This window comes from Carassius gibelio, chromosome B9 (assembly GCF_023724105.1).
Source record: "Carassius gibelio isolate Cgi1373 ecotype wild population from Czech Republic chromosome B9, carGib1.2-hapl.c, whole genome shotgun sequence".
Taxonomy (NCBI): Eukaryota; Metazoa; Chordata; class Actinopteri; order Cypriniformes; family Cyprinidae; genus Carassius; species Carassius gibelio.
Window position 1 is genome coordinate 18014610 of NC_068404.1, and position 23182 is coordinate 18037791.

Below are 23182 nucleotides of genomic sequence, written 5' to 3' on the forward strand. Positions count from 1 at the left end.
TACACAGTTGCAAATATATAAGGCAGACTATATGTTATATACATTGCATAGCAGTAGTTAAATTTGAATTGGAAATTCAAGATGAATTTGACACAAAAATATAAGAAAATAATGCACTAACAAAATTTAGTAAAAGGTGTTATAAGATACTAAACTCATAAAAATGTATATAATGTAATATAATGTAATAGCCTTATCACTTGCAAGAGTACACGAAGCAATAATGCTAAGGACATGAAGTGAGGAAAAGAAGGGGTGGTTTTCAAAAATCTGCACTTATGAATAAAAAATTGACCATAACAAAGAAGGTTGTTAATCAAGTAATGTTGCATACAATCTTTTTTAAACACTCCAAACTTAACTTGCTCATAGGTAAGAAGGTTAACATGGATACAGTATTGACACAGGGCATTCTGTTATGAGAAAGAAGTGAGAAAGAATCCCTTTGAGCAATAATACAATGCTTCTAGGAATGGCATTTACAACTGTGTGAAACTCTTGAGGAGGACTTACACATTTTCCCCTAATAAACACCAATTATAGCACAGACCAAAATAAATGTAACATGAACAAGTTAAATATGATCAGAAATGTCAAGCGGTTTTCACACAAAATTAGTTTATTTAACGTCTGGCGTCTACTTCGTTGATTTTTGTTTACACGTACGGGATTCTACGAAAATATGAATAATCTTAAACGCTCCCTTAAGGACACAGATTATTACTGTTATGAAGTAATATTATTTTATTTCCGTTCTTACCGGAAGCGGTTAACATGTGGTAGGCTATACTTCAAAAAGGCCCGACCGACACACAAATTAAATGAGAAGAATCAGCATCCATAAGAGATCTGCTCTTCAGTTTTTTCTGAGTGAGAAAACATAACGCAGCGTGAGGTAATTTACAATGTTATTGGAAACGCTTTCTCTGTGTTAATGTTGTAGGCCTATGCAATGACAGTTCTGAAATTAATTTTGTAAGGGGCGTCTTATATAGCCTAGATTCAAATAACACCTTCAGCCATGGCATTGTCACCCTTAAGAGTTTCTTTACATGAAATGGGGAAAATTTGATCTAGACCACGGGGCTCGTCAGGGTCAATCTCACTGTAGTGTCAGCTCACCACCTCTAGATGGCATTGTTGAGTCGCCAGTCATCTGATATCTAACTCTGAATATGATTATCACATAATATTCTATTCTCCTTTAAAGTTTATTATTATAATTATTATTAATTAGTAGTAGTAGTAGTTGCTGAATGACTCAAAGTGTAGTAGCATTATAATAGCCTACTAAATTATGTAGTGCTGTAGTTATTTATTTACTTGATACAGTAAAAAAAATAAATTCAAGTGTGTGACTTTTAAGCCCTTTGAAGTGCTTCTTTGAGCATAATGTAAGTTGTTGTAATAATTTACTGATTTGAATACATTGTTAGGGCTGCAATGTGCTGTCAGAATGCTATCGAATTGAATTTGCAAATGAGGGAACCAGATCTCTCTAGGGTAGCCCATTAAGGTATGAAAAAGTTTTGATCCAATTATGTTCTCCCCCGTGCGTTACAATCATCCTTGATTGTGTTACAACAGATGACAATACACACTCCATCGGTTTGTCTTTGTCTGTGCATTTTATTTGACACAGATTCATTTCCTTCTGATCTTTGCAATCATTTACACAACATTATTTTTGCTTGTTTGTAAGAGAGAACACAAGTCTTATGTTGCTCTCTGGGGAAAAGTTCAATATAATTAGTTAATTAAATGGATTAATTTAATTACAGTAGCTCTGGAAACATTCATCAACATAATTGTTCTTCTTGCTCCAATTTAACGATTGTTTAAGTGAAAACAAGTCCGTTTCAAATGTACATAATACTTCCCTACATGCCCTCCGCCCCTCGCCGCCTATTCATTTTCCCTCTCTGATCCTCATCGCACAAAAGCCTGTCGGTGTTTGTTTGATTTTCAATAATACAGCATCGCTGAAACCAAACATTTATTACAACAATTTAATTTAACCTCTCAACAGGCTTTTGCAGGACAAAATAATAAAAGATAATTTCGGCTAATCTGCCCAAGGAATGTGGAGCGTTTGATGTAGACATTGGTGGATCTTCAGTTGAAATAATTGCATATTGACTCAGTCGGGACAGTTGGCACAGGTTTGCTCATCGGTGTCTTACAGGTGTTCTCCTTGCTAGACAACCCATCCCTTGTTTATGAGAGAGAGAGAGAGAGAGAGAGAGAGAGAGAGAGAGAGGATTTATCTGATAGCAGAAAGTGTATCCAAATTCAAAGAAACAAGATAGTTAAAAAGTGTAAAGTCTGGTAGTGATATTATGGTCTCCTGAAAATCACAGATTTTTATTTTAAAGGTACCTCCTATTAGTTATATGAACTGTTTTTATGAGGCATGTGCCTGGAATTTAACAAAATGCACGAATGGACTAATAATTCCCTGTTTTTCCCCTCAGTACAAAACAGAATTAAAATCATAAAATAAAAAGCCATTTCTGTGTACACTATTATCATATACATTCAGTTATACAGATAATGTGATAATCTGAAACGTGATATGTTATGTATAGTACTGTAATTATTATAAAAATGTTAAATATTAGAAAACCTCTGTCTGTCATACTGTTTTTGTTCACATGAAGGAATAGGTCAACCAAAATCTTAATTTTGCAAAACATTTACTCACCCTCGGGCCATCCCCAAGATTTAGATGAGTTTATTTCGTGATCAAAATAGATTTGAAGAAATGTAGCATTAAATCACTTGCTCACCAATGATCCTCTGCAGTGAATGGGTGCCGTCAGAATCAGAGTCCAAACAGCTGATAAAAATATCACAATAATCCACAACTTGACTCCAGTCCATTATTTAATGTCTTGTGAAACAAAAAGCTGCGTGTTTGTAATAAACAAATCCATCATGCACTGTATGGCCTGCGGGTGAGTCAGTTTTCATCAAATTTGTATTTCTTCCTGAAATTCCATTGTGCGCATTGATACCCACTCAAGAAAGTTTCTTCAGGAAATGATTATTCATAAATTGAGTGTTGAAACAGTAAGCTCAATTTGTGTGCTTATCACTAACTCATTGTTTCAAAACAATGTATTTACGTCTTTGAGCGGTTTGTATATTTAAAGCAATTAAGGAACAGCACAGCAATGCTTTAGTCAAACATACAAAGCTTATCTACTCCAGCATAACGAGTTTCACGCCGCTACATGGATAAATATTTGTAAGCCTCATGGAGGACGTTTTGTAACCAAAAAAGCGTCAAATCAAGAGAACATCTGTCCAATTGCTGCATCAAACAAATAAGATTATAATGCTGTAACATTCACTGAAGGCTCAGATCATTATGCTTCTATTCATCTGTGAGATTGGAGGAAACAGTTGCCAGTTTTGGGGGCAGCAGGAAAAAATACCCTACACAACAGATGTTATGTGTTGAAATAGCTTACACTGGCCCCAAAAAGTATTTAGACACTTAAGCCACACTTAAATTACCAAATCATATTTTATTCAGCCAAATGGCATCTGCAAGCAAATGATTTTCTCAGAACTGACATTCTCAGACATTTCTGCAATTACTTTTAACCAGATGGCGGATGCCTTCAAGTTCACACAGGTGTCCTAGCAGAGGAACCAGGTGTCCTGTCTTAACTTTGAACATTATTGAGCACTATTGTTGTGTTATTTAAAACCTAACAGTCTTTTTAATGATGCATTTACTGTTAAGTCGATAATTATGCTCATGACTGATATCTGATTAATGGCTGATTAAAAAATTTGTAAACAATTTTGCACAAATTCAAAACAGAAACACTTATAACTGAAAATGTAATTAAATGCTGCAAGTATTTAGGAATCATAAAATAATGTAAATTATAAAAAATAGACATTCATTTAGAGTTTTACTGATTTCGCATTTTATTTTAATTCTGAGAGTTTTTAAAGATTAACTTTAAGTGATCATTGTAAAATAAGCAAAATGCAAATATCATTTTCATTTTGAACAGATTGCATCGGTTATCAGTTAAATATCCAGTATAATTAATCTAACATAAAATCTAACATCAGTTGATATAACCATTTGCTTGAATTTTGGGTTGTCTTTCTTAGAATACTTCTTGGTTTGACATGCAGTGACGTTCATTTTTGAGTGTGACTTCTAAGTGTCCAAAGACATGAGGGATGCTATATCATTTACTTTAGAGATTTTATTACTCAGAATTTATAGGACTGTTGGCTAATTCATTTAAAAACCCACCCTCACTGCTGTTTATTTATCTCATTTAGAGGCAGTATTGTGTAAAATACAGTATATGAGCTGTATATGAGAATATATAAGAGTAGCTTGTATCTCTTTAGCTGCTGCATTCCGAGCCATTAGCTGATCTGTCCACACCTTCTCCTGTTTAGTCATTGGCAAGATTCCTTCAGAGCAGACCACTAATCACAAGACAAAGCTGTCTGTATTAGCCTCTGTCTACCCCTCCATTCCCTTCACTCGTTTCCTGTTCGGCTTCAAGTACATGCACTGATTTGCCTATTATTATTCTCTTTATTGTGGTGCTAATGAATTATTTGACCAACAGTATTATTTACTGTCATGTGAAATGCACTTGTTAAGCCCTGAAAGTTATGTGGAATGCTATGATAAAGCTAAGCCTCTTCTGGCTGATCAATGACATCTGAACAAAGGGGCACCTTCACCATTAAAGGCATCGGTGTCTGGCAAAAAACAGATCTGCCAATCAATGGACTGCTCCAAAGGCATCTGGTTAAACATGTTGTGCATTCCTAGAGAAAAAGGGGCAAATGAATGAGGTTTTATTAGAAGCACTGATACAACAACCTCTTTAAATAGATTCCAGTCTACCCTGGGAAATGGCTCAGTGTGATTGTTCTGGATTGAGTGTAATCAGATATATATGACACACTTCTTGAATGCACTGTATGCATTTGCACACTTAAGCCACACTTAGAATGTATGTTTGTCTTAGCAAAATATTATAGAAGGACATTCATTTGTGTATATTGTATAAATACTTGTTTATTTTTTGTTATAATTGTATAATATATTATGTTATATTAATATCTTCACTAATATCTTTGTCTATGTCAGCTTTTATTATTGGAAACATTAAGCATCTTGTATGCATTACAGCATTTAATCATGCAGGCTAGTATTCCACTTAAATAACACAAGCAGTGATCTATCAAATAGCCATCCAATGAGAAATGATCACAGCGGGACATACATTAGGCTGCATTATTTTAATTATTGTTCCATCACAGGTCAGAAGAACAAAAGTTCCGGAGTACAAAACTCGCCATGTTTCTTGATCGCTATCCATTTGTTGAGTTTTACCTGGGGGCATCTTACCTTCTCCTCATAATTAAGAACACTTTAGTATCAAACAGTACAGAGGTTTCTTCAGAGGTATTAATTGGGACTTTATTTATGCAGATCCCTTGAAAAATTTGCATAAAATCTATTCCACAGATGGCTTTATGGGAGTAATGAATGTGCAATGCTGGTAAAACATCTGGTTCATCATAACAATGCTTGTCCTTTGAAAAAAAAAAAAAATGAAGACGCATTTGTGGAAACGTGTCTTCTACTTTGTTTTATACAAGTTTAAAAACATAGCAGGAACAATCAGGTTAAATTAGGTGACTTTTTCCATTTTTGAAATGCAAATAAATGAAGAAAGATATATATATATATATATATATATATATGTTAATGTTAGTGCAAGAGACTTCAGGTGTATAGTGTGAACATTGTAACTAATAGATTTTTTCCATCCAGTTCCTCAAAAACCTTGAGAATATTGAAAGTTTTGTTTAAAATGCTACTGAATCATTGAAATCTAAAAGGCACGTAGTCTAAAAGTAGACAATTAGCCCAAAATATCAAAATTAACTAGTGGCTGAAAATACAATAGTTTTCTGTCTTTCCTTAATTTCTATATACACTCATTTTGTAATAAATCTGTATGTATTATGAACGAACAACAGCATATGTATAAGTTAAGCTAGAATAATAATCATTTACAAAATGTGTTGTTCACTGAGCCTTTTTGTTTAGTGTTACTTTGTTTTTTGTTTTTTTTGCAACTCTCAAAGAAATCCACAGTGCAAGCAAACACCCTTCTTTTGGCGGCCGATGCACTACTTGGCACGCAGCCCCAAAATGTGGATCGTTTCTGGGCATTCAGCAAGATTTCAAACGGGGGGCGCTGTGCTCTCATCCTCCGCCAGATACAAGGTCACTGGAGTATTGATAAATCACACAGCTGTGATTCCCCCCTGACAGCTCAAACTAACATCAACCTGGATGGGAGAGAACAAAAGACCATCAAGCGGCCCTTTTCTTGACACTTTTATTCAATCACGGCCAGATTGCTTACGACAGCAGCAGCAGCTGTTTTGTCTTCATCTTTGCCCATTTGATAAAGTGTGTCAAGTCATATTTTTGTAAGTATTTCACGTCACCCCTGCTGCGTGAATGCGGCTCCCGTTTGGCATATGTATTCCACATGAGGGGATCATCAAATGGGTCAGGGTTTAATGACATCCCATCCAAGGTCATCAGCCATCTAAAAGGGAAGCTGCCACAAAGCTACAAGCTGAGGGTCAAAGATAAGAGCACGCTTGGAGATATCGCAGATAAAAACCAGAAAATTAAACAATGAGGGAACGCGGGAATGCTTTGATTGTGTTGTTCGGTGCGATTGTTATTTTGGGTGCACCAATTCACAGAGTGTCGATGTTAACCTTGTCCTCTCAGGATAGAGGTTACTGATAGGACTAACACATTGTTTGTTTTAGAGCTCCTAGGAATGGGATTTCCATTCCCTGTTCGGGTCCAGTTATAGATTGCATTTGCAGCAGTTGTTTTGTAAGGGTGATGTGTGATCACAATTACAGATGATTGAATGCTCTCTGATGGGGTGAGTGAGAGGTGAAATGACAGAGGGTCAAAGTCTTGTGAGAATATCATTTCTGTGGGCTAAAGTACTTATATGAGACATTTCCTACCAGTGGGTGGTGCTGAAAGCTGTATTGTTTCGGGGGATTCTCATGCTTTATTCAGGGATTTGTGTTTGAAGAGACGAATGAAACCGGTCTAATGATTTTTTTTTTTCCTTTCTGAATCACTTTCAAAGTTTGATTAATGTTTCCAAAGACAAACACTTGCTCATGTTAACCACAGTATGGCTGCCCAAACTTGAAGCAGCCTTGAAGTGGTGCATAGTGTTGCTAGCAGTTTTTTATGTTCCCAAACTCGAAAACAAACAACACTTTTTAAGCCTCCAACAACATGAAACAGTGTCTTTGAACACTAGTGATTAATTACGTTTAAATGGTCAAACATGCAATCTGGAAAGCATACACCATTTAGCAGGTGGGGACAACTTACTCTTAAGTTGGACAGAATCCCAGTTTTATACTCAATGTAGAATCGCTCAACTCACCACAAAAACAGATGCACTGTCCATATGCTCACCTTCAGAGAGGGAGGATTCAAGCAGCCGATCTCGTTCAGGTTAAGAGATGAATGGCAATCAGTCATTACTCCCCTGATATCCCCTCTGTTTAGACTCCTGGATTGCTCGCCAATACTTTCATTTTTTTCATTCTGCTCTTTAGCATTTCAAAGTCTTGACTGTGTTTAGAGAGAGCCTGTTGTGTGTGTTTTCTATAACTTTAACTTTATTATAGATATCTACTACTTTTATTATTTGAATTATTTTTGAATAACACTAAACAGAAAATAATGTGCGGTAGTATTTAATCTGGAAGGAATTTTCATGGCAGCAACATGTTTTGCACATGATAGCAACAAATTACATTTTTTTCAATGTATTGTGGTTTCAGGAAGACCCCTCCCTCCTCCCTTTTTTTGCTTCTTTATTTTAAACAAAACTTTCAGGACAGACTGATTATGGTTTTTTAATGATTGTATGTACTCTTTGAGAAAAAGAGAGATTAAACTTCCACATCAAAGGCCAATGAAAAAAAAGGTTCAAAACTTCAGCAAATTCCAAGACAAATAATACTTTTTTGGGAACACTTTTCATTAAGGTTCATTAGTTAACACTAGTTAACTTTAATTTACATGAACTAAGAATGAACAATACCTGTACAGCATTTATTAATCAGTTAATGTTAATTTCAACTAATGCATTATAAAAATCAATAGTTGTGCTTGTTAACATGAACTAACAGTGAACAAGTGTATTGTCATTAGCTAACATTAACAAAGATTATTAAATACTGTAATAAATGTATTGTTCATTGTTAGTTCAAGCTAGTTAATACATGAACTAATGGAACTTTATTGTTAAGTGTTACTATTGTTTTTCCTCCACTCTCAAAAGAAGTATAATGTATTCTGTATATGTGGTGTTGTGTTTTAAGCTTCTCTGGGAATGACAATTAAGGTAAACCACAAACTAGTGGATTAATATTGTAAAGCCATAAAGTCTATGTTTCCCTCCAACTGAGGTGTTATAAATTCACATGAGACTTAATTAAAGAATATTTATCTAGTTTAAATCATAATATTTTGAGCAGTTTTAAGACTGCAGGCTAAGGCCAGTGTGGCTCACTGTAAACTGTATGTCGCTAAATTACACAAAGAATTCTGTTTATTAGTCCTCAAGTATTATTTTATTATGCCAAGCATAATAACATACAGCAGCGAACTATAACAGTGCTGCTATATAATTACAGTTCTATTAATGTCATTTTACAACCATGACACGCTGTTCTATTCACATGCATTCAGGCCGTCAAGGACAATGCTTGGAAATTGTCAGAATATTCATTAAGGGACACATTTTCACCAGCTCAATGACATCTTGCATTTCACAGACGATTGTGAGACGTTTCAGATAAATGACATTTTTTTTCTATTAACAAGTCTGTGCCCAGCATTATCAATTCATAATGGTTTTCTTTACAGACTTCTGCAGCAATACCTTATCAAAGAATAGCAGCCCTTCTGAGCTGGGGACTCATTTTATGTTGAGAAAGGCCTCCTGAGAACTCTTATATTTCTGTGAGTGCCACTGACTGTCTACATTAAGAGACAGTTACAACGACACCATGCAGCTGTGAAAGAAAGTTTGTGGCCTGTATGGAATTCTCTGAATTGTTTTGTGCATGGCTTTTGAAGTGTGACTTTTATTAAAACAATGATTTAAACAATCAGGATCATTGATGGAACAATGTTAGCTATAGCGAGCAATGACAGGAAAAGAAGATCTACAGTATGATAGATAGATATGAAAGTGCAATAGATGCAAAGCTCTATGATATTGACAGTTTGAAATGTGCGTAATTGGAGTCAGACAGTCCTGTCAGTTCAGCAGAATTCCAAAGGGTTCACTAACTTTTCCTCACAGCTAATGTAAATAAAGTGTAGCAATCCTTTAGAGTTTAAGTATATGCCAATGGTGCTTTTGACAACTTCTGTGGTCTTTTTTTGTAGTACATGACAGTTATTCTTGTATGACCCGGCCGACATTAAACCGTAACTTATTGCTTTTTTCTTTCTGTCTGGTAAATATTCTTCAAAAGCAAAGCAACTCATTTGTAATTAACTCTAAATGTAGTTTGTCCCGTGATTCCAGCTTTGGAGTGAATTAATTGCACTGCAGATGAGTCGGATCAACTTTGAGGAGCGCTAAAACAAAAAGCCATAAAATGATCACCAGCGCTCCCTGGAATGACAAGTATTATCAACAAAAATTAATCAGCCGCATCTTTTCATGAACCCAATTAATAATGTGCAACAACAGGGTCTTTTTTTTTTTCTCGGGATGAAAATTAATTAGCAGTGGGAAGGTCACTCCGAGACGCTGACATCACTCATCAGAATGGTGTGGCAATTCTAATTATTTGTCTTCCAGGCTTGGGTGATCAAAAATTATTGCAATACCTGAGCAACATTTAGAAAAAGCAGTGTTTTTAATTAGACGCAGCTATTTGATTAATGCCATGTAAGCATTCCAGTTCAGCCTCTTATCAGTGTTCTGACAAGTTTGGTGGTCACTCTTCTGTGAAAGACGTTTCATTGACGCTAACCGACTGTTTAGTATCTAATTCACTCATTTCACAACAATTAAAAAGCTATTTGCTTGAGTACTTGTTGATATCAATAAAGATGTTAGGAACTTTGACAAACCACCCAGAGTCACAGAGTGCTTCTATATGCATTACAGGAGGCACAAGTGACCACAAATGCTGAACGCCACACTTTATTCAGCCAGATTTGCAGGGATATTTTATTAATTAATTATTTTATATTTTTTTGGTAAGCTGAACTCATTTGACTTAAATGTTCACTTAAAGTACCTCCTGAGATTTTAAGTTAATATTTAAAATTTTTTATTAATAATGTATTATTAAAATTTTACCACTTTGTGGTGTATTTGATTTTTGATTTGAACCCTTTTTTTAAATCTATTGGAGGTAAATTTACAATCTTTCATTTAACGTGATGGCAAACAAACAGTTTATACCGAATGGACAAAGGTCCATATAAACATCAGGTCTGAACTCCCAGCAGTCCCGAGTCCAACTCCACTGTCGGCTCAAGTATCCCCTACCATAACCACATCAATTCATATTACCTGTAAATTAGCGAAGTTCTACTTTCAGGCGCGCAGTACATTTGATCCAAATAGACTTTAAATGCCATTTCTGTTCCTATTAACCTACGGAGCAGCGTGGCAGATATTTCCATGAGGGTGTGTGGATGAAAAACAGGGGGCTAATGGCTTAGTTGTGACAGCGCTTCTCATGATGATTTATGATTCTGTGTTTAACTTGATTACTCCACTGCTGACTCTGAATACTATTTCAATTAGTACACTGAAGGTCACATCGCCAAATCCCTCCATAATCTATTCCTATTAACACTAATGCAGGGAGTATCCATATCTTTTCACCCTTGTTGATTCAAATCATCCCTGTTCCTAACAGGAGGCTTGTTTACCAGTTTACTGGTTTAGACATATCCGAGATGGTAATTTTCAATTCTTGGCATATCATTAGCGCTCTCACTTTTGACACACTACTGGAAGGGACATCTCAGTAGAGTCTCTTGATGTTTCAATACTTTTCATAAGATTTTTTCCCCATCAAATTACTTTTTTTTTTTTTTAATGAAATTTTTTTTGACTTGCCATTTACATCCATTTTGCTTCTGTATTTGAATTTTTTTTTTCAGAATATAAGAGAATATTCACAAATAATTTATATAAAAATAGATGGTACATAAGAATCTGACAATTTCTTGACTTTCTAAATGGATAGTTTACCAATAAATTTAAATAATTATAATTTTTTTTTTTTTTTTTTTTTTGGATTCATAAACAAACTGCAACTAAAATTATTGTATTTTAATTCATTTCGGAAACTGTTCCAGATAATGCTTGCTCAGTGTAACATTTTGTTTAATTTTTGTCTGTTTTGGAGCTTTACAACATGGATGTATAGAATAGAGATGTGTATATTTTCTCAAAATGTCTGCTTTTGAACTCAAAGTGTTTGGGTTTGATATGGACTAATGACAAGAAAATTCGTTTTTGGGTGCTCTGTTCTGGAAGCTCTAAGGATGTATTGTTCCAGAGCAGTTTGTTTGAGAAAAGTTCCTCATTGCAGTTTAGTGATTCTTTAGTCGCCCGTCATGTGGAAAAGGCACTTTTTAGAAAGTAAGATGAAAGTGCTGACATTGACACGGGATGACAGAGCTCCATCGAGGGATAGGTGAACCACTTTGGCAAAGTGACATCAATTTTCAAGATGATTTACTCTAACCATAACGCTCTTCTGGAGAAGGGGCAACATTTCCAAAGTCTGATTTACCCCCACTGACAGTCGCACAACTCCCGCAACAATGTTTCCAAGGCTACTAGCGAATGACGAGTGGTCATGTCTGTAGAACCATTCCCATTGCTTTGATTTATGGGCAGGGGATCCAATAAAAATGGCAATCAAATCAGCCCAGCCACTTTACAGGTAGTAGGCTGTCTGATTAAGTTGTCGAAGGCATGGCTAGGGTTCAGAATGATTATTCCGAGGAGCCGGAAAAGGGTCCATTCCCACTGCCAACAAGGACACCATTCATCTCCCGCTGTGTTCTCATCCCTCTGTGATACATATCCAAAATAACTGCACATCTACTGCTCACGTCCTCTTACTGAAGGTTATTTGTTGTCTGAAGGACTCCTCTTGTCAAGATATGATGAATACCATGTACACAGACAGGGGAGCATCAAAACCCGGATTAGCCGGAAAACTCACTGATCTGTGAATAACCTAAAAAAGAGGAGCCGAAGATTAGCGATGACGCTTTTAAGAATGATCCATCAAACTCAACTACCAGAGGAGTGCGAATGAATCATCCGCCTTGATTTCTGAACCCGCTCTCCGCGACTCCAGCGCCTTCGTGTAGCGCCGAGAATCCGTGGGAGAATGTTATTAAATAAGTGCTATTAATTTCCACACAGATCATTTCTTATCTGGCCTTCAGAATGAATTATTCACACAATGATGTCACAGATTACTGAATTAATCTCCAGTCTTTTATATTCCACCGTGTTGACCAGAAAGCCTAAAGCGATGTCAATGATTTAGCCCCTCGTGAAAAAGAATGCTTAATGGAGAAAGGGAAAATCCCTTAAGAGCACGTGTGACTTATTTTCTCTCGTTCGCAATACAATGGAAGTAATGGCTGCGTGTTAACCTTTGGGAGAACGAAGGACAGTGGTATGAATAAAAGGGCATTTCCCAAAACGCTGGGGCTATTTTCTTTTCCTTCAGAAGTATGCTAACGCTACACGTCTGTATGGTTTCCTGTCGCAATGCTCCTGTGGTCTTTTAGTGATCACATGGCTGAATTAACTCCATTGTCTCAAGATTCGCATTGGGGAAACATGGGGAGGCTGGAGCACTGCTAAGCCAGACCTGCTTTCTTTCAGGTCCAGTGGGACCTGGGCAAAAGGTAAAATAATCAATTTGAAGTGTTTTTGTTGCTCTGAAGTAATGACAGTATAGTTTTAGCCTGTTTACCGTCTGTTTTTAGGAAGTCCATTGCAGGAAGTGGATTGGATCAAAGTCCGGGCAGCTGGTTTAGCAGTTAGTGTGTGTGATAAGTCAAATGAAATCACCCTCATTGTTACACTGGAGTGACTTGTCTCAGTGTCTGACAGGAAAAAAGCAGGAAGAGGAAAATGGAGCTGATAGTTGGAGTTGCCTGAGTAATAAAAAAAGGCCACGGGCAGCCCTCCAACTTCGAAACAGAACAATCGAGCAGAGAAGCTTTTGTGATAGCAACACAATCACCCCCAAGAAATAATAGTCCTGTATGCAGAACAGGCACAGGCAAATCTTTCTAGACATAAATCTAACCAGGGACCACAAACATGGCAATTATAACCGTGCTTGGCTGTGATGTCTTTTTTATTCCTTGGCAGTAATGTTTTTGTTTCTGTACAGGAAAAAATCTGACAATATGATATCTTGCTTTCTTAAAGGGATAGTACATCTTAAAACAAAAATAGTCTTCATTTGGAAGATGTCTTTTCATTTGACAGTAAATAGGGTCCAATGTTGTTTTGTTGAAAAATTTTCCATGTAAACCTTTTAAAAATATCTTCTTTTGTTTTTAACAGAAGAAAATAAGATTTGGAGTAACATGAGGAGAATATAGGCTACAGTCTGTAGATACATACATATATGTTTAATTAATCAGGCTCAAAATATTAAACATATCTCTATGCTTTACATTTACAATCAAAGAACAAAGGGGAATTCTCAACAAAATCTTCTGTTGTCTTCCACAGAAAATAGTAAATCATATAGGTTTGGATTCGGTTGCATAAATAATGACATTTTTTATTTTGACAATTACTTGCCATTTTGTTTGGTTAAAATTACCAGTAATTTAAATTAATATTAAAATATTGAAGTTGCAATCCACTAAAGCATAATTAGGCCAAAAAACATTAAATATTCAAATGTTTTACATTTACAGCCAACTCCATGGTAATTCTTAAAAATTATTCCATAAAAAAAAAGTAATTTATTTTCCATAAGAGAAAGTTTGTCATTAAGGTTTGGATTATGTCTTGAAACATAATTAGGCCAAAAACATTAAATGTACCTCTATACTTTCCTGTCAAGTCCTTGCTATTTTTTTGGAAGTAGAAAGGGGAATTCTTGTAACTCAGTGACTCTGTCTAAATAACATGCATGAAACAGGAAATAACTATTCATTGATTTCTGTTTCCAGAAAGATCAATTTTATTCTTCCTTTGTTTTCCAAGTACAATGCTCCAAAGCTTCTTGCAGCTGGATATATCCTGTACACGAAAGAAGAAAAGAGGCTATTAATCAAATGGTGTTGGTGCAAGCACATTGTGTTGTCCTGCACAATAGAGACAACCTAAAGTGCGCTTGTTACACTGCCAGTCGCACATATTTTGTAGCTTAAATGGCACCTATTATGTCCCTTTTTACAATATTGGTTTTGGGTGTCCCCAGAATTTGTCTGTGAAGTATCAGCCCAAAATACCCAACATAATTTTTTTTATAACAGCTGGAAAATATATATATTTTGGGGTGTGTCTATAAAAGAGCTGTTTTGGAGTGTATCCCCTTAAATGCAAATGAGCTGCATATTTCTGCCCTGTCTCCAGAAGAAGGCGTCGCATATACATCTCTGCATAGCATATCTACAGCAATAAACAGCTGGTAGAAGCAACATAACTGAGAGAATCAGTGTTTAGCCGTACATATGGGAAGCCAAATGCACAGAAAGTGGGACGAAACAGAGCTGGTGCCACGCTGACCTTTCATCAGCGTGGATTAACAGACCAAGCCACGCTACTGAACAAATCTCACTCTACGAATGGCAAGAACTAATCTCAAAAGCGTGGCACAGATCAGTTAAAAAATGCTTAATTTAAACACACTTATACGGTTAAACATCCAAATGCAAAGCATCGGGATTGCTTGTGAGACATTATTGATGTTACAGCTGCTTGAACGCGGGGAAAAAAGGACAGTGTACAACCACCGAGGGCCGAAACTATCACAAAGCAGGGATGTCATTCTACCCCTGTGGCCCGGCCCTATACAATGTGACGTCACACTGCATGAGAATCAAAATGGCAAGCCTAGTGAGACTGACTTGGTTTAGGGCGGATTAAAAAATGAGGAGTAAGTGGATTATTATCATTGTAGGGTGGTTGTGTTCACACACTGCCAACACACATTTATGTCCAAACACTATGTAAAAGTGGATTTTGCATAACAGGTGCCCTTTAAGAAACGTACTGTAGATCACTGGACATGTATGGAAACGAGGATGGCTGAAACAAATAAAGCGCTGATTGAAATATTTTAAGATATGACATGTTTTCTTTTTGTGACACCACACAAAACAATGTTTATTGCTTATTTCAAAGATTTGGCTGAACTCAATCAATAACTTTTTTTTAATAGCATAAAACATGTTCACTCTGCATATTCCAACAGTACTTTTGACATTGTAAATAGTCTTCTGAGTTAGGTTGCTTACAACAAATGACTGAATATAGTCTAAGCTCTGTGTCCCTTTTTATTTCTCCTGTATATTTATTCTACATTTCATTCCCATCACTTATTTTTCACTGCCAAAGTAGCATCAGAGGGAATATGGATGTCCTTTCCCCCGTCCGGCGCGGTGACAGCGAGTGAAAGTGATACCTCAGGCTTTATCTTGCATCTGCCTGTTTAAGATTCATAGAAAAGGCTATCTGCCCTAATCAATATCTTCTTGAAATTTAAGTTGCATAATGCATCGCCTTCACTGGCATGATTTAAAACATCAGCACAAAGTATTCTTAATTTTATTGCCTGCTGTAAATTAAAATTAATGATGCTGACATCCACAATTAACAATGAAAAATGCAGATTCCTATAATTACTTTAGCCATAATATTGTTTTTCAACAAAGACTCAAGGTGCCGCAGCCCAGCTCCTCGACATTCAGTAGAACACAAAGAGACAGCTTCATTACGTTTTATTTGCTATAAGAAACAAAAAAAGGGGAAAAAAAGCTTTTTATTTGCTATAGAAAAAAAAAGAAAGCTAACAAAAATCCTCCGCTCATTTGGGATTCTTCGCCATGCATAATTAAGCAAATTTGATTGGAATTAAGCATGACTTCTTTGGTTGAGTTTTAATGAATGCAAATCAGGCATCTACATCCCTAAGATTAATTTCAGCCAATTAAAAAACAAAGCTTATTGGAAAGTGTAAAAGTGTTCAAAGCTGGATAGCAAAGCATTTTCCTCTGCTCGTCTCATCCTCATAACTTACACTCAAGAGATTTTTCCCCTCTCAACTTTGATCATTAGCGTAGAGTTGCAAGCAAGCCCTGTGCATTCAAATAGTGTAGAAAAGTGCAATACTCTAACCGCAAAATCACTCCTGCACAACTCTTAACAACTTTATTCTATGTCACACACTCTTCACACTAAGCCAAGGATAAGTACTTTATTTGAGAGATGAGTACACAATGAAGGAATTCAGGGCCATGAGAAGTAGTTAAGGAGTAAAATACAGTCAGATGATCATTATTGCAAAATAAATCCACCCAGGATGATACAAGATCACACTGTTAGAGTTTATTTTGTAGAATACCTTCACATTTATTACATAAATATGTGCCAAATAAATTTGATTGAGAATATTATAATTATTTTGTGCTAGAAGTTATACAATCATTATATTAATTTAATTAGTATTAAAGCAATAATATTAAGTTATTTAATATGAATAAAAAATTATGGTAACACTTTAGTAGATGGTCCAATTCTCACTAATAACTAGTTGCTTATTAGCATGCCTATTATTAACATATTGGTTGTTTATTAGTGCTTATAAAGTACATATAATGCATGACATCCATAATCCTACCCAATACCCTAAACTTAACAACTACCTTATAAACTATTAATAAACAGCAAATTAGGAGTTAATCATGTCAAAAGTCATAGTTAATGGTTAGTTAATAGTGAGAATTGGACCTTAAAATAAAGTGTGACCAAAATTATACGTGTATATCAACAGGCATATGTGTATTAAGCATTTGTGTGAGTGTGAGTTTTAGTTTTTGCTTAGTACATCAAGTTAAAGTAAATTAAAATAAAAAATGTTGGCAACTAGCTGACATATATTTAATATTTTTATTTGAATAAGCATTCATTTTATTTCAAGCAACGAAGATTCTTTTTATGGTTTTTGTTTTAGTTAACTATTATAATTTCTCAGATTGAACATTTCGAATAACATCAGTTTAAACAAATTTCTGTGTAGATCATGAATAAAAAATATTTTGTAGGTAAGCTGTCAAATGTAATTAGATATTACTGTTTATTTACAAATGGTTTTATGAACTATAAGAATTTGATTTGTTTAGAAATGTGTTCTGTGTTTCTAACTTGCACAACCCACGAATAATGCATAACTGAGACCCACTGTTGTGGGAATAAGTGGGTTATATTGGCCATTCTTTGAGGACAATGTGTATTGTAGGTTTTGAATTTTGTTTTCTTCTTCAAACCACTCTTCATTTGGACCCTTCTCACACAGTATCTCTCTATTTATACTCCTTTAACTTCAGAAATGCACTTAACTCTTGGCAGTGTATCTCCTATAACCATTTTCTGCTCAAGCGTTTGTTTCACTGCCTGGTTACTGCCAAAGCAGTTTCACGTTCCTGTTTTCTCCCCTGGGTGACTCTTTTGAAGCACTTAATCTTTTAAAATTTTACACACCTGCTAATGTTTCCCTATTTCCCATGTAGCCACTTAATAATTGAGGAAGCGAAGGGGATCTTTCACTCAGCTCAGGAGAACGCTCCGTCCAGCTCCCTACAAGAAATCTCCCGATTATTTGGTGCAAGAGGACATAAACACTAATGATTTAAGGCAAGCAAGCTCCTTCGACTCTGGGGGATGTGAAATGCTAATCACCCCCCCCCCCCCAGCATGCCGTTAGACAAGAGTGTGTATATCGATTTGATCTCTCACATCAAAAGACAAACACTGATGCGAGTCAGCAGTTCCTCTGTCAATGTCATTCCTTGATCTGATTTTTTCCACGCACATCTTTATGAAGCAGAAGGATCGAGCTTTAAGCAATCACAACTATTGGCATTTTTAAAGAAGAAGATTCCTGGGCGTGGGGAAGGGGGAAGAGTGGACCTGCCAGCCCGGATAGAGGTGCTCCGCTCTCGGACGCTGCTAATCCCGTTGTCTTTACCTGTTATATGTTTCATTATCGTTGTCTTTCAGGATCAGCTTCCAGCAGTGCGGGGGAATAAGTTTGATTATGCACAAAAACCAAAAAGAATTGAATGGCAAGGTTCAAAGCAGCCTGTGAAAGGCCTTTATGTGTGCCTTAATCATGCTAAAACACAGGCTGGTATGCCGAGTGCGTCGCGCTCCCCTTGCTTTTGCTGGGTGACAGGGAGAATTAATATTTGGCCTCTGATGCATTTTTTTGAAGGAATAAAGAAAGTAAAGAGAAGCATTATCTATTCAAGTAGCACAGGGAATAGCGTTCGCCAGGCTCCCTCTGTTCGAGCTGCTGTGTCTCATTTTGTCTAGAGAAGATCAGAGAGCCGAGGACTTTCCGCTGCCGAGCGCCAAGTGGGAAATGAGACTGAACTTAGAGTTTCGAATCCTCCGGGAGAGTTTTGTAGGGGTAACCAGACTTGTGAACATCTTTGCATCGCACAACTGGCTAAATATACTGAAAAGTGATATGCAAGTGTGTCACTACTTATTTGGCAGTTTGTATTTGTTTGTTCAAAATGGTCCGTTTGGCATCTGCATATTTTTTGTACAACACATATTCAATTAGAAAAACAGTACATTTATCATTTGGTAACAGTATATACATACAGGACACTTAATATGTGAAGTGAACAATGCTACCCTTGTTTCAGAAGACATAATTACTTTAGAAAGCAAAGATATCTGAGATTTAGTTTCAAATGGTTACTTAGACCTCACACACATTTATGTTCACAGCCAACAAATGGATGAGCTCTTTACACAAAAAATAAAATACATAAATAAATAAATAAATAAAATGCCAAAACAACAAAAGAGTGAAACGATAAACCTACTGTATAACAGCAACCACATGATTTATTCATTCTGCAATGCATGCTGGGAACTCACACATTTGATCAATATTTATTATTATTTATTATGCAATTCTTTGTTCAGACAACTGTGTTTGACTAGTTGGGACAACATTTTGGGGAATGATCTAATGTTTTTTTTTTCAAGTGATTCACTTTCCTTAGTATTTATGATTCAAAAGGAAACATGTAGTGCCCTGCTTTCATGGTTTATTTGTATTTATAAGAAAAGGTGTCACTTGACTGTAGAACTGCAGCTTCCCCAACGCTGTCAGAGACAAATATAGCAGATGCACTAAAACGGAGGCTAATTCAAAAAATCACCCATTTATGTACTTTTTTCATATCCATGTTGCAAGCTTTTTCCTTAATGCCCCGGGCTCGGTATCCTATTAGACAAAGCTCCATTGCTAGGCCTTATGTTTCACTTTATGCACCACAGACTACACATTCAAGTCCACTAGAGCAAACCTCGGCCTTTGAAAGCGCTTGAACCACGTCGATATGAAACCCCACTGCGCATATATTTATAACACTACAGTCGCAGATCTTCTGCTGGTGCAAAACGTTCTTTCCACATCGCCAGGGAAAGTATGTGTCCCTTTTATTTCTGCGCATAATGACATAACAGATGTTTATTATTCAGAGGGTGAAATCAGTGAAAGGCTATTGAGTCCGTTTGTTTAAGGCCGCAGTAAAAGTGGAATAATTTGCAAAGTCTTTGAGAATCAACACAATCAGCAGTGGCTTTAATAGCATTTTAATTAATCTTCCTCAAATTGCGTGCGAGCGTTTAAAAGGAGCCCCTTCTCGGCTGGATCTTCTGGGTGTTATATTGTGGGCTTGAGAGATGCAGCTATGTGATGGGAAACCCAGGGGACTCTCAGGAGGACAATGCTGGCTCTCTGGAGGATTTTATGCTGCCGAACTGAATGTGAATGCATAAAAGAAAACTCAGCCGCAGTGGGGGATAGTGCAAAACATGGCTTGTGTGTCTTTTGTAAAAAAATACAAATAAATCAGCACAGATTTTGTCCGCATTCTCAGTTTAATTTTAAATGGGTTACTTGTTATGCTGGTTAACTGTTATTCAAGTTCCACAGGAAGGAGAAAAGTTTCCAGAATGTTTTTTTATGAGATTTGTTTTCTTGTCGGCTCTAAACAAAAGCAGATACATGCAACGTGAGCGTCCACCACGCGCTCTTTGTCGGCGCAGGCTACACCCCTCCATTTGCTGCTTGCCTGCTTTTCCTGTTTGGTCTGCTCTCTTTGGTTTGTCCCTTATCTTTCCATCAGTCATTCCTCCTGCTTGATACAGCGTTTGGCTCTGCTTTGTGGTGTTTGGCGCCCTTTCTTTTCTGCCCCCTCTCTCTGTGAAAGACACTTTGTCCTCCTGTGCTAAAGTTTCGAAGCGAGGGAGAAACGTCTTGGCAACACTTTCTGGGTTTGCTGCCATTACACCTGGATGTGGCCAAGACTCGGTCTTCAGGGAGATCTTCTCTGCAGTGCTGGACAAATGAAGTCGTCTTTGTTTATTTGAAACCAAACAATAGAAGAATTGAAAATGACAGATTTCAATGTCATCTTGATAAATATATTGTGAAAACAGTCTTAATATTTACTGTATTTCTATATATATATATATATATATATATATATATATATATATATATATATATATATATATATATATATATATATATATATATATATATATATATATATATATATATTATCATGTGGAATTGCTAACTAGATGATATATGACAGAATAAAATTAAGTATATTATTTTGTTCAAATATTGTAAACAAATCGTAATATTTATTTATTTATAAATTAATTTTGAAGAAATATTTTTTAAGTATCTTAGCATATTACAGAATAAATTATTAGTATTTTATTTAATTCTAAAAAAAAATAAGTATAAGTATTAAAATGCTGGAAGTATGGCACAGATGTGCAAAGGAGGCTTCTTATTTGTATCTTTTATTGGATTTGACTCTACACTGTGTCTATTAAACTGCAAAATATTTTTTGAGTTTGTAAAGATTACTAAAGTATGATTTACCAGAAATAACAAAGGTGTCTTTCTACTTAAAAAGTCCATGTTTTATTGCTTGCTGATTCTTTGGAAACTGTGAAAACGGTTTCTAAACCATTTCCTCCCCCAGTTGTCTGTGTAAACTGTTTTGATGGTAACACCAACACAATAAGGTTGCATTAGTTAATATAAACTATCCATGAAAAATGAACTTTATGAATCTTTTCTTGATTTGTAATTTAATTTACTACGACATAACTTTTTAATATACTTTTTAAAATGATACTATTCTCTGTTTTTTTCCCCCTCTCTCTTTAAGGAGGTTACTGCAGGAAGTCAAAAGTGTATCTGAGTTTTCAATCTTCAGTCCCTGTAGAGGTCACTGTTGCTTGGCACAGCTGAAAAACAACTGAAGCTCCAAAGGAAGGTAATTAGATCCAACATTATCTGATATGCATACACACACACTTAATATTGTTTTATGTTTATAAGACCAGTTTATTTGTGCAAGAGCTCTATGATGGTATGATGGTAATTGAATTCCTTGATATTTGTGTTTCAGGAAATGATTACAGGCTGTAATTAAGGGTGCGGCTTTGTTACAGCTCTAAAACCAGAGATATTAATTTGCTCTCTACTCCACATTTGTTTGTGCCATTTAATTCTGAAATCCACACACACTCGGTGCGGAAAACATGTCTGAATCAACTCTAAATCATATTTATCGCTAGGAACACACGTCCAGATGGCAGACTCTTAACTGAGCTTGGATTAATGGGAGGACGGGCAAGAACTGCATCAAACTCCTCTTAAGGACCTTTGAAGAACAACATTGCTAATCGCTCATAAGGACGCTGTAGAACATGTTTGTTGGGTAAAAATAAACAAATTATACTTTGTTTGGAAACACATTTCCAGCTTCAGCTGGCATTTCTGATAGATATCCATAGACTAATATGTATGTGTGTGCGTCTACGGTGAAATGCAGATGGTCTGGCACACATAAGCCCTTAGTTAGGATTCTGTTTAAGTGTTAAAATCAATTCCAGGCAAATAACGTGGAAACCTTTGTGTAAGCACTTTTTACACTCTTAATTCTCCCTTGTTAAATTAGCTTCGGTGTTGGAATGATGGGACAGCAGATGAAGTAGAAACCTATGCATGCTGATACCGAAGTGTCGAAAGTTTTGCAACTTCTGTAGTTGAAAATTTACCGTAGTCTCTTTAAAAAAATATGAAATACAAATTAACTAGCAATATACATGATGAACAAAACAACTGAATACATATGAGCAATATATTTATATACTGATTTATTTACAGTACTTGTTGTCATGAATGTCAAAGTTCACCTATCACAATAATATATGTCAGATAATAAGTCATTGTAAATTCATGGTTAACAGTGCAAGAATTTATTGGGTTCTCTCTCTTTTTAGATAGTTGTATGATTATGCACTGATAATTCCTCCTAGAAAACGTGGCTCGCTGTGTTTGCTTTGCCTTTGCGAGGGTTTCTGTATGCAACCCCAGTTGATTTCCACATCTAAAAGGACAGGGCATCTCATTTCTTGTCACTGTGTCCCAAATTCCTAAAGGTACAATTAGCATTTTGTCTGACAAAATGTTGAAAGGTTCATAGATTGATATTTGCAAACATGCAGCAAGATGCTTTTTTCCCCCCCGAATGCAAATTTTGACATTTATCAACTTTTATTCCAGATCTGTTTATGGATTGTAAAAAGTGTGCATACATTTAACGAGAATCAAGTGAAATTACAATGTTTACACAGTTGCTGTCCGATGCGCAGAGTGCGTGATTTAACACAAAGGCTATGAAATTTTTACTGTCCTTGATTTATGTCTTCTATGGCATTTCTAATGAGAAGGAGCGGTGTTT

The 23182-nt window shown here is 36.0% G+C and overlaps 1 long non-coding RNA gene across 1 annotated transcript; it reads left to right on the top strand.

Moving 5' to 3' along the window:
- Window positions 1–778: 778 nt before the first annotated feature.
- On the top strand, window positions 779–22508 carry LOC127965481 (uncharacterized). The gene is made up of 3 exons (XR_008155313.1): window positions 779–895; window positions 21602–21709; window positions 21845–22508. It is a non-coding gene; the product is annotated as an uncharacterized LOC127965481 (long non-coding RNA).
- Window positions 22509–23182: the final 674 nt, after the last annotated feature.